General features: G+C 41.4%; 1 pseudogene; it reads left to right on the top strand.

Moving 5' to 3' along the window:
- The first annotated feature begins 882 nt into the window (after positions 1 to 882).
- On the top strand, positions 883 to 2,376 carry LOC125416685 (BTB/POZ domain-containing protein 10 pseudogene; annotated as a pseudogene).
- Positions 2,377 to 13,228: the final 10,852 nt, after the last annotated feature.

Below are 13,228 nucleotides of genomic sequence, written 5' to 3'. Positions count from 1 at the left end.
AAGATGGTATATCAGTCATTTTGATTTGCATTTCCCTGATGATTGAGGATATTGAACAGTTCCTTAAATGTCTTTCGGCCATTTGAGATTTTTCTGTTGAGAATTCTCTGTTTAAATCTGTACCTCATTTTTGAATTATTTGATTATTTGACTTTGGATTTTTTGATATCTTGATGTCTAATTTCTTGAGTTCTTTATATATTTTGGAGATCAGCCCTCTGTCTGATGTGGGTTTGGTGAAGACCTTTTCCCATTCTGTAGGCTGTCATTTTGCCTTATTTACCGTGTCCTGAACTTATTTACCGTGCTATGAACTATATTCATAGCAGCATTATTCATAGTCGCCAGAACCTGAAAACAACCTAGATGTCCCTTAACCGAAGAACAGTCTAACTGAATGTCAACATATAGAAGAATGCAAATTGATCCATATTTATCACCCTGCACAAAACTCAAGTTCAAGTGGATCAAAGACCCATTAATCCAGATACACTGAGCCTGACAGAAGAGAAAGTGAGAAATGATCTCAAACACATTGGCACAGGAGACAACTTTCTGAAAGAACACCAAAAGCACAGACACTAAGATCAACAATTAAGGGGCCGGCTTGCAACCTGCCGGGGAGGCTCTGGTAAGCGCAGCTGGTGAAGCCGCTGGTAGCCATTCTCCTGGACCCTCAGTGGACGTCTCAGGGGCCGACAGGGCAGAGTAACCCCGTGCCCCGCCCCATTCCTGTCATCTTTGGGCCACCGCAGCAGCGACAACCCCGAAGAGGGCGCATCACAATAGGGCGGTTTATCTGAGCAGGCTGGGCCTCTATGAGGGAGAAGGAAATGGAACACTGCCTCACGTGTTGCTAGGGGAGGAGTCGACCACGCTAAAATGAGTCTGCGTGGTGCTGGTGGGGGACACGGACGATCAAGAGACAGACGAAGGTCATCTCATGAGCGAGCAGAGTCTCAGCTTACTCCTTGTATTCAAAATGTGACTTCACCAACACGACAGCACCGTGTTGAACGAGAAAAAAGGTCCTAGTTCATCTCGTCCAAGCAGTCCTCGTCCTCAAAGAGCGTCCCCGAACGGCTCCATGAGCAGTGCTGGGAGCAGCAGCAGAAACAGCAGTCAGTCGAGCTCAGATGTACGACGTCTGGAGAGATGGTGTTTGTGTGTGAGAACGCAATAGAAGGCGCGCGGAGCGTGCGGACGTCTGAGCGAGTGACGCTGATAGTAGATGCCACCAGATTTGTCGTGGACCCGGCCATTTTCACTGCACAGCCAAACACAATGTTGGGCAGGATGTTTGGATCTGGCCAAGAACATCATTTCACGCGTCCCAATGAAAAGGGAGAGTATGAGGTGGCAGAAGGGATCAGTTCTACTGTGTTTCGAGCTATTTTGGATTACTATAAGACAGGAATCATCCGCTGTCTTGATGGCATATCTATTCGTGAGCTGAGAGGAGCATGCGAGTACCTTTGTGTCTCTTTCGAATACAGTACAATTAAATGTAGAGATCTCAGTGCCCTTGCGCATGAGTTATCAAATGATGGTGCCGTAGACAATTTGAATTTTATCTGGAAGAAAGGATCCTTTCTCTCATGGTAGCAAGTGCCCAGCGTGGGGAACGAGAGTGCCATATAGTGGTGCTCGCAGATGATGATGTGGTTGATTGGGATGAGGAGTATCCACCACAGATGGGAGAGGAATATTCACAGATTATTTATAGCACAAAATTATATAGATTTTTCAAGTACAATAAAAACAGAGATGTGGCCAAATCAGTTTTGAAGGAGAGGGGTCTTAAGAAGATTAGATTGGGAATAGAAGGCTATCCTACCTACGAAGAAAAAGTAAAGAAAAGGCCAGCAGGTCGCCCAGAAGTCATTTACAACTATGTCCAAAGACCCTTTATTCAAATGTCCTGGGAGAAGGAGGAAGGAAAGAGTTGGCATGTAGACTTTCAGTGTGTAAAGAGTAAGTCTATCACCAACCTGGCAGCGGCTGCCGCAGACATTCCCCAGGACCAGTTGGTAGTCATGTACCCTACTCCACAAGTGGATGAGCTGGACTTCCTCCCCAGCCACCCTGTCTCGGGCAATAATGACCTCGATCCTGACACACAGAGTCCAGTGCTGTGATGCCGATGTTCCTGAAACCATAGCATGCTACTTTTCACAGTGACGACGTACCCCTCATTCTGCACTGCGAGGCCACTTCTCGTCATTGTGAGATGCATGTGTTTAGGATACTGCAGTGCAGGCTTTTTTAAAGACCAAAGGTAGCTGAATGGTTTTTTAATGAGTACAACTTTAGCATCCTGGTTCCAATTCTATAAATACATTTGTTTACCAGTAGGTTTGTGAAATTGGTTCTTTGTACGGGGACAGTTCTTTTTCACACATCTTGGTCTTCTCAGAAGTGGTGGGAATTGGCAGCTGGGGTACTTTCACTGTAGATTGATACTCATCATACCCCAGATAAAATGCAGAATATTAAGTGTTGCACTTTATAGACGGTGGTTAAATGGAGCTGCTGAAGCCATGTTAGAGTGGTGGTGCACAGCAGAACACAAGCGCTTCTATCAGAGTGTTCCTCAGTACAGTATGGGTAGTTGGCCCACAAGAAGCAAAAACATATTTATCTTGAGTTTGTTTGAGTGATGAGGAGAGACCTGATGCTCCTAATGTCAGTTCACTCATCTCCAGAGCCCTGAACCCCTTTACAGTGAGTCATGTGCAGGAAGGGTGAACATCAGGAGATGGTTTACTGTCCAGTCTGCCTTACCCTTAATCAGTTCAGATATTTATGGACTAATGCTTTTTTTCTTAAGAGTTATGGGATAAGAAAATGAACTGTTTGCTCTTCATTTACTAAATGATTGTAAACTCGAGTTTTTCATTAAAATAAAATTCCATTTTTTTTCTTTTTTTTCTTTTTTTAAAATATTTATTTATTTATTATGTATACAATATTCTGTCTGCGTGTATGTCTGCAGGCCAGAAGAGGGCACCAGACCTCACCACAGACGGTTGTGAGCCACCACGTGGTTGCCGGGAATTGAACTCAGGACCCCTGGAAGAGCAGGCAATGCTCTTAACCACTGAGCCATCTCTCCAGCCCAAATTCCATTGTTTTTTTTTTAAATCAACACTTAATAATTGGTACCTCATGAAATAGAAAAGTTTCTGTAAACTGGGCGGTGGTGGTGCACACCTTTAATCCCAGTACCTGGCAGGCAGAGGCAGGCAGATCTCTGTGAATTCAAGGCCAGCCTGGTCTACAGAACAAATTCCAGGACAGGCTCTAAACCTACAGAGAGAAACCCTGTCTCAAAAAAAAAAAGAAAAAGAAAAAAGAAAAGCTTCTGTAATACAAGGGATACCATCAATAGGACAATATGGCAGCCTACAGAATGAAAAAAAATCTTCACCAACCAATATGACAGAGGGCTGATTTCCAAAATACATAAAGAACTCAAGAAACTAGATAGCAATAAATCAAATAATCCAATTAAAAATGGGATGCACATGTCCTTGTGGCACAACTGAGCATCCCTTGGATATATACTCAAAAGTGATATTACTGGGTCTTGAGGAAGGTTGTTTCCTAATTTTCTGAGAAATCGTCACACTGACATCCAAAGGGGCTGTACCAGCTTGCATTCCCACCAGCAATGCAGAAGTGTTCCCTTTTCCCCACAACCATAAGTTGTCATTTGTGTTTTTGAGCTTGGCCATTCTTACAAGTGTAAGATGAAATCTCAGGTCATGACAGAAGGGAGGCTGAGGCAAGGTGATTGCAAATTCTGGGCAAGGCTGAGCTATATAACAAGATCCTGACTCACCCTCAAAAAGGCAATTTCAGAGCGGAACAGAAAAGTGACTTGCAACTTTTCTCTTCCTAAGTGAGAGTTCCCAGGAGATGTGAAGTCATGTTTATGGAATACTGGAGTCCTTGGAGACATGCATGGGTCGATTTCTGTAAAAATCTGTCACCTCACTGATTGCCAGGGTCAGTTCCACTGATCTGGATCGCTAGGTGGCTGGCCCCCTTCTCCCCTCACCACTACTCCACAAGCACCTTCCTCAATATGTGGCCTGATACAGAAGGGTAACTTGGCGCAGACGGGAGGCCTTTTGTTGGGTCAAGGGTCTATGAGTAGGTGCATTCTCATGCTAGGACCTCCAAACAAGCTCTCAAAGTCCACTTTTAGGAAAACGTAGGGTGGTCAAGCTTCCAGGACTCCAAACCCATCAAAATGAGGCCCTGTGTGAGGAAGTCTCTCTTTGAAAAAAGAAAGAGGGCGTAGGGGAGGGGGAAAGTATAAAAGAGGACATGGGAGGGAGTAAAAGAAAGTGGGGCTGGAGGGAAGGAGGGAGAGAAGGCTGTGTTGCCATTCTAGACTTGTATTGATATGGATAGTAAACTGTAAGGTAGAGATGCTTTCCATTGTCCAATAGAGCCTCAAATGCATTTCTAAGTCTATTGTGGTGCTTAAACCCCATGCTTTGCCTTTCTCTTTGCATTCCTGCATCAATAAACTTTGAAAGCCTTCAAGGGAAGGGAGGGCTCTGGATTAATGTTTAAAGGTTTAAATTTTGAAAATTATTATTAAAGCATATTAATATTTCCTAGATTTTATATTACAACATAAAGGTGACCAAAACCTTCATTTATTTTTTCTGTTTGGGGGGATTGTAAAGGGGTCTTATGTAGTCCAGAAGCTTTTCTACATATTAATAAAGAACTGCCAAGAAATAAATTAAGGAAAATAACCCAATCACAACAGTTCCCCCTCCAAAAACAAATCTAGCCAGGGGACGGTGGTGGTGCATGCCCTTTAATCCCAGCACTTGGGAGGCAGGCAGAGGCAAGCAGATATCTGTGAGTTCAAGGTCAGCCTGGTCTACTAGGGAGTTCCGAGACAGCCAGAGCTGTATCACAGAGAAATCCTGTCTCGGAAAACAAAACAAAACAACAACAACAAAATCTAAGAATAAATCTCACCAAGGAAGCGTAAACTTCTCTGAAGAAAACATTCAAACACTGAAAAGAGAAAGTGAAGAGACCTTGAAATCTTTCCGGCTCCTAGTAGCCTCTTCACTTCCTACCAAAGCCAAGTTACAGCTTCAGTGTGGTCCTATAAGAAGTCCAAAGACAAGGTTTAGGATGGAGCTCAGTTATCAGAGTTCTTCTCTGGCACGCACAAGATCCTAGGTTCCAGTCCCAATTCCACACAAACCAGGAGTCAGGTTGCACACCTACAATCCCAGCACTTGAGAGATGGTGGCAGGAGAATCAGAAGATCAGGGTGATCATTGGTGACATAGGGAGTTCCAGATCAGCCTAAAGCTAAGTTCCATGTGTGAGCAAACCATGGGACATATGTCTGAGTATGAACTACTTTACTTAATAGAATAATTCCCAGATCCACCCATTTTTCTGTAAATTTCATGATTTCATTTTTCTTCCTGGTTTTATAAAATACCAGTATGTATATATGCTATATATGCCACGTTTTCATTATCCATTTTCCTGTCGATGGAAATCCAAGCTGGTTCCCATTTCCTGATCATAGAATGCAGGACATGTATGTCAGATAAGGCTGTTACCACTGAGCTATGTCTACAGCCCAACATAAATACTGATTCCATATTTAGAGATTAGCTGTCATGACTGTATAACTTCAAATTCAAGCTTCTCCTTTAAAAAAAATACTGCCTTGTGGAGAAGCCTTGAACTTGAGCTCTAGGAACGAAGAGTGTACTATGGACGTCAACACCAGTAGGGGAGACCATTGGAAAATACCACCTGTGCACCTACTGTGAGCCCTAGAAGTACACCTGCTGGGTTTCCTGTTTGGCTTGATACACAAGCTCAGCACTCTATGAACTCTATTCAGAGCTGATAAGCCATTCACCTGTCAGTCTTCTGGTGACTGAGACAGCATACATATTCGAAGTAGAAACTGGCTGAATGTCATTGATTTTACGGTGAGCTATCACCATAAACAATTTTTGAGTTTATTCATTATTTGAGTTTGATATAACAGTAATATAATCTAAGTAAGTAGTTACACAGCACCAGATTTGGCAATTTGAAAAATCAAACATGAGCTAGCAAAATGGTTCAGTGGATGAAAGCACTGGCTTCCAAGTCTGACAATATGAGTCTGTTTGCTTGTTTTGTAGTTTTTGTGGCTTGTTGTCGTTGTTGCTTTTGGTTTTTCAAGACAAGGTTTTCCTATGTAGCAGCTCTGGCTGTCCTGGAACTCACTCTGTACCCCTGAACTCACTGAGATTCACCTGTCTCTGCCTCCCGAGTGTTGGGATTAAAAGCATGCACCACCACACCCTGCTCTGACAATATGAGTTTGAGCCCCAAAAGCTACATGGTAGAAGGAAAAACTGACTCACACAAGTTGTTCTCTGGTTTCTATATATATGCTATCACACACACACACACACACACACACATACACACACACTCTACATATGAAAACAATACTATGCTTTCTTTTTAAAAAGAGAGAGAGAGAGAATATGACTCAAAAAAAAACTATGAGGGCTGAAGAGATGGCTCAGTGATTAAGAACGCGGACTGCTCTTCCAGAGGACTCGGGTTCAGTTCTCAGCACCCATAAGGTAGCTCACAAACATTTGGTTTTTGTTTTGTTTTGTTTTGTTTTTAAGGACAATTTTTATTGTTTTTATTGAGCTACACATTTTTCTCCACTCTCCTCTTCCTCCCCTTCCCCTTCTACCCTCTCCCATGACCCCCATGCTTCCAATTTACTCAGGGGATCTTGTCTTTTTCTCCTTCCTATGTAGATCCATGTATGTCTCTCTTAGGGTCCTTTTTGTTGTCTAGGTTGTCTGGGGTTGTGGGCTGTAGGTTGGTTTTTCTTTGCTTTATGTCTAGAAGCCACTTATGAGTGAGTACATGTGATAATTGTCTTTCTGAGTCTGGGTTACCTCACTCAAAATAATGTTTTCTAAGCTCCAACCATTTGCCTGCAAAATTCAGGATGTCATTATTTTTTACTGCGGTATAGTACTCCGTTGTGTAAATGCACCACATTTTCCTTATCCATTCTTTGGTTGAGGGGCATCTAGTTGTTTCCAGGTTCTGGCTATGACAAATAATGCTGTTATGAACATAGTTGAGCACATGTCTTTGTGGTATGGCTGAGCATCCTTTGGGTATATGCCCAAGAGTGGTATTACTGGGTCTCGAGGTACATTGTTTTCTAATTTTCTGAGAAACCGCCATACTGATTCCCAAAGTGACTATACAAGTTTGCACTCCCACCAGCAACTGAAGAATGTTCCCCTCACTCAGCATCTTCTCCAGCATAAGCTGTCATCAATGTTTTTGATCTTGGCCATTCTGACAAGTGTAAGATGGAATCTCAGAACTGTTTTGATTTGCATTTCTCTGATGGCTAAGGATGTTGAATATTTCCTTAAGTATTCAGGAATTTCACAAACATTTGTAAATCCAGTCCTAAGGAATCTGATGGTGTCTTCTGGCCTCATGGCACTGTATGTATATATGTATGGAACACACACATACTCAGAACAAAACACCATATACCTAAAATAAAAATAAAGGAATCTTTTTAGAAAGAGAGAGAGAATAGGGCTGGTGAGATGGGTTACTGATCAGGTAAAGGTGCTTGCCGAGCTAGTCTGCTGACCTGAGTTGCACATAGAAGTGGAAAGAGGAAACCAATTCCACAGGATGTCTTCTGATACATGTGCACACTATGGACTATGCACATAGGCGCTATGGCATATGCATGCATACACACATCATATACATATATACACAATTATATATATATATATATATATATATATATATATATATATATATATATATATATATATATATATATATATATATGTAAAGACCAGGCATGGTAGCACACAACTTTAACTCCAGAATTCTAGAGACAGAGGCAAGCAAATCTCTATGAGTTTCAGGTCATCCAGGGCTACAAAGTGAGACTCTGCCTCAGAAAAAGAGAAAGAAACCCACAGATTGCCATAGGATAAAGCCACAATATAAGTCTGTAAAGTGCTAAACCTAGCAGATCTTACCTTTCAAAAAAGAAGGCTTTTTATACTTCAGGACGTCTGGGAAGATGTTCTCTTGGGTAGAATGTGAGGTTTGGAATGGCTCTTTACTTTTCAAATTAAAATATAAATGACATTTTTTAAAAGCCCAGGCCCAGATGGAGTCACAGCTGAATTCTACCAGACCTTTAAAGAAGAACTAATGCTAATTCTTCTCAAACTATTTCATAAAACAGAGAGGGAAGGAACAGAGCCAAATCCGCTTGACAAAGCCAGCATCACACTCCTACCAAAACCAGACAGGAAACAACAGAAAAAGAAAATTAAAGGCCAATTGCTCTGATGAATATGGATGTAAATTTTCTCAATAAAATACAAACTAAATTCAAATACCCATCAAAAAGATCACTATCATGATCAATCTGATTTCATTCCAGGGGTGCAAGGATGCTTCAACCTGCACAAATCAATATTTATAATGCACCACATTAATAAACTGAAGGACAGACGTCAGATGATAATTTATTTCAACAAAGGCAGTGAAGGCCTTTGTTAAAGTCTGACATCCTTTCATGATAAAAGTCCTTGAAGGAATATACCTCAACCTAATAAAGGTCATAGGTGATAAACCTATAGCGAATATTATACTAAATGCCTTGGTCCTGGTGACAAGGTATGTTTTCTCACTCCTGATCTTAGTGGAGCTGCTTTCCACTTTTCTCATTTAGTCTCACGGTGTTTCTTCACAGCAATAGAACAGTAACTAACACACCTAGCATGAACAAGGCCCTGGCTTTGATCCCTAGCCTCACATAAACCAATGATGATGGCACACCCCTATAATCCCAGTCTCAAGTGATCGGGGCAGGTAAATCAGAAGTTCAATGTCATCCTTGGCTACATAGTGAGTTCAGAGCCAGCCTGAGCCACATGAGATCATTTGAAAAGAAAATAAAGAAAGGAAGGGAGGGAAGGAAATCAAACTATCCCTGTTTTCCAATTATATGATCATAGACCAAGGAGATTCAGTAAACTACACCAAGAGACTATTATTTTATTGCTTTGAGCAAGCATTCTAAATGGCCCAAATTTTCTTTATGGTCCCTATGTAGAGGAGGATGGACTTAACTCCAGATTCACCCATCTCCAGACTCTAAGTGTGTACTATTGGTCCTGACTAAGAAAACTCTTGGGATTTATAAGCATCTTCAGCAAAAATCAACATACAAAGCAATAGTTTTTCAATATACAAATAATGAACACACTGAGAAAGAAATCAGGAGCCCAACCATGCTAGCTTTGAAAAAAATTTTAATGTCTAGAAATTAATCTAACAAAGGAATTGAAAGGCTCTAAAGTGAAAATGTCAAAACAGTGAGGAGAAAAATCAAAGAACCTATAAGATGAACTGAACCCCCATGCTCACAGAACCAAGCTAATATTGTGAAAATGCCCATACATATCACCAAACACAATCTACAGTTCTCATGCAATCCCCATTAAAACACATGCATGAATACACACATAAATACATTGAAAAAAATATATACAAATAGCATAAAACGCAGATTTTTTTTAAAGCTGCATTTCATTCAGCCCAGGTTAGCCTTGAACTTACTATATAGACAAGGATGATCTTGAACTGATTCTACTGCCTCCACTTCCCAAGTGCTGGGATTACAAGTGTGTGCCATGTATATGGCCAGAAAACACAGATTTTAATATGCAGTCAGGACTGGCAAGCTGGCTCAGATGGCAAAATGATTCATCAAGCCTCATGAGCTAAGCTCATTCCCTGGAACCCATGAGGTGGAAGGAGAAAACTTACTTCTGAAAGTTGTCTTCTGACCACACACACCACATAGACAGATGATAGATAGATAGATAGATAGATAGATAGATAGATAGATAGATAGATAGATAGATAGATAGATAGATGAGTGAAAAATAAAATTAAATAATATACAGTTTGATGAGTTTTTTATTTTACACTATGCATCTTTTTAAATTATTATTATTATTATTATTATTCCCTCATATATTCCATTCCAACTGCTGTTTCTAGACCCTCCACTCCCCCCAGTCTTGCTCCCCACATTCCTTCTCCCCCAGATTCTCTTCTCTGTTACGGGTGTGAGCCACAATGCCTAATTAAAGGTTCACTCTCTCCTTCCATCTTTCCCTTTTTTGGTGTCTTTGAGATAGAATCTCACTGTGTAGTGGCCTCAAACTTTCAGCAATCCTCCTGCCTCAGCCTCCCAAGCATTTTGAAAGCAACCACACCTGTTTGTGATTTTATCACATCTGTCCTATTTACCAGTTCTTTGACATCACTCAGTAGTACTCCTCTGGATAATGATAGCATTATTTGGTTGTCCACTCCCCTGCTGAGAGATATTTGAATTGTTTCTAGCTGCAGTTTTTTTGTGAGGAGAGTTGCTAATAAACATTTTTATGGTTGTTTTGTTTGTGTATGTATTGGAGTGGTGTGCTTGCTTGTGTGTGTGTGTGTGTGTGTGTGTGTGTGTGTGTGTGTGTGTGTGTGTAAGTGAGAGAGAGAGTGGGAGAGAGAGAGAGAGAATACAGGCACACACGTGCACAGTTGCAGATGTATGTGTAGGTGTGTGAACATATGTGTGTATGTGAGTGTGGAGACCGGGAGCTCAACTTTGAGTGTTATTCCTCAACAGCTATCCAGCTTATGTTTTGAGACAGTCTCTCACTGAGACCTGGACCCTGTCAAACAAGCTAAACTGACTGCTTAGTGAACCTCGGGGATCTATCTGTCACAGTCTCACCAGAGCTGGAAATACAAAAGTTTGCCACCATGCCTGGTTTTCTACGTGGGTTCTGTGGAATCCAACTCAGATCTTCGTTGTTGTTGTTGTTGTTGTTGTTGTTGTTGTTGTTGTTGTTACAAGATCTCTAACTGAATCTGGAGCTCACTGATTCGGCTAGACTGGTTGGCCATTGCTCATTGATTTGGCTAGTTTGGTTGCCCATTGAGCTACAGGGATTCACTTGTCTCTGCCTCCCCTGGCTCTTCATGTGAGTGCTGGGAAATCAAATTCAGGTCTTCGTGCTTATGCGGCAAACACTTTGCCCACTCAGCTATCTTCTCAGCTCCTTTTGTATAGTTTATCATAGGCAAATGTTTCCAGGACTCTTTTTCTAGATATAAGATTTGTGGGTCCTCATTAGCAGTACAGTTAGGATCAAGAACCTGTATAACATTCTCCCCAATCATATGATTTTAATTCCTACCAGCAGTTCACGAAAATTCCATTGGAGCGGGAAAGACGGCTCCTCCGTGAAGAGAATACTGGCTGCTCTTCCAGAGGGCTCAAGTTTGGTTTCCAGCACCACATGACAGCTCACAAATGCCTGTAACTCAAATTCCAACACCCTCATCTACCCTTTGTGGGTACCAGGCACATAGGCATACCAGGCACGGTACCCTTTGTGGGTACCATGGTATATAGGCATAGATGCAGGCAAAACACCTACATGAATGAAAACTAAAATAAAAATAAAATTCCATTTCACATCCTTTCCAATGTCTGCATCTGAGGGAATTTTTGTTCATATGGGTTGTGTTTCCATTGCTTCTGCTTCTGCTGCTGTTGCTGCTACTGCTGCTGCTGCTGCTGCTACTACTGCTGTTGCTTTTGAAAGAGAGTCCTGATGCAGCTAAAATTAGCCTGAGACTCATTACATATTCCAGGCTGGCCTTGAACTCTCTATAACCTCCCAAATTCTGACAGTACAGGTACATTCCACTACATCTGGTGTCAGTTTGCTTTTTGTTGCTTTTAATGTTACTTACTAGAATGCTATCTTAATTGGGCTTTAATTCTATTTCCATGATGGTTAATGATGTCATACACCTGTCCATGCTCTTATTTGACATTCCTGAATCTATTTGAGCAAGTATCGTAATGCTTTCAATCTGTCCTTTCTAAGGCCTGACTCAATACCCTTTAAATAAAGTTATCTAAGCAGACACAATGGTTCATGTAATCCCAGTACTCAGGGAGTAAAAATAGAAGGAGCAGGAAGGAGTTCAAGATCATCATTGGCTATATAGGGAATTTGAAACAACCTGGGCTGCATGGGACCCTGTCTCCAAACAACAAAGAAGCAGTTATCTGGCGGGTATTGTTACTCATATCTGTACTCCCAGTATTTTGGAAGTTTTAACAGGAAAATTTTCCCAAGTCCAAAGTCATTTTGGACTACATAGTGAGTTCCAGGTCAGTCTAAACTACAGATTGGTACCCTGCCTCAAAAAATCACAACAATAATAAAACTTTTAAATCAGGCAGTGGTGGCACACACCTTTAATCCCAGCACTTGGAAGGCAGAGACAGGTGGATCTCTGTGAGTTCAAGGCCAGCCTGGTCTACAAGAACTAGTTCCAGGACAGGCTCCAAAGCCACAGAGAAACACTGTCTCATAAAATCAATAATAATAATAATAATAATAACTGAAAGATAGAAAAGTGAGCCAGGCATGATGATTTATACCTGTAATCCTAATAGCAGAAGACTAAAACAGGAGGATTACCATGAGTTCAATACCAACCTGGGCTACATAGAATTATGGGCCAGACTACTACATAGCAAGACACTATTAAAAAGGGAGGGGGAAGTACTACACAGCAGAAAAAAATAACAACATCTTGAATTTTGCAGGCAAATGATTGGAGCTAGAAAACATCGGTTTGAGTGAGGTAACCCAGACCCAGAAAGACAATTATCACATGTACTCACTCATAAGTGGTTTTTAAACATAAAGCAAAGAAAATCAGCCCACAAATTACAATCTCAGAGAATTTAGACAACAATGAGAACCCTAAAAGAGACATATATAGATCTAATCTACATGGGAAATAGAAAAAAACAAGGTCTCCTGAGTAAATTGGGAGCATGGGGACCTTGGGAGAGGGTTGAAGGGGAGGAGAGAGGCAGGGAGGGGAGCAGAGAAAAATGTAGAGCTCAATAAAAATCAATAAAGAAAAAGAAGGGGGGAGAAGAGGAGGAGAAGGGGGAGAAGAGGAATTGAAGGAGGAGGGAGCTGTTATCTCAGTCTGTTGCCTTGTAAGACTTTAAGACAATTGTGAAGCCATTTCTGACAATTCCAAACCC

Source organism: Myodes glareolus, chromosome X, assembly GCF_982192425.1.
Source record: "Myodes glareolus chromosome X, mMyoGla1.1, whole genome shotgun sequence".
Lineage (NCBI taxonomy): Eukaryota > Metazoa > Chordata > Mammalia > Rodentia > Cricetidae > Myodes > Myodes glareolus.
The sequence above is the reverse complement of the archived record's forward strand: the minus strand, read 5'-3'. Positions and strand labels throughout refer to the sequence as shown.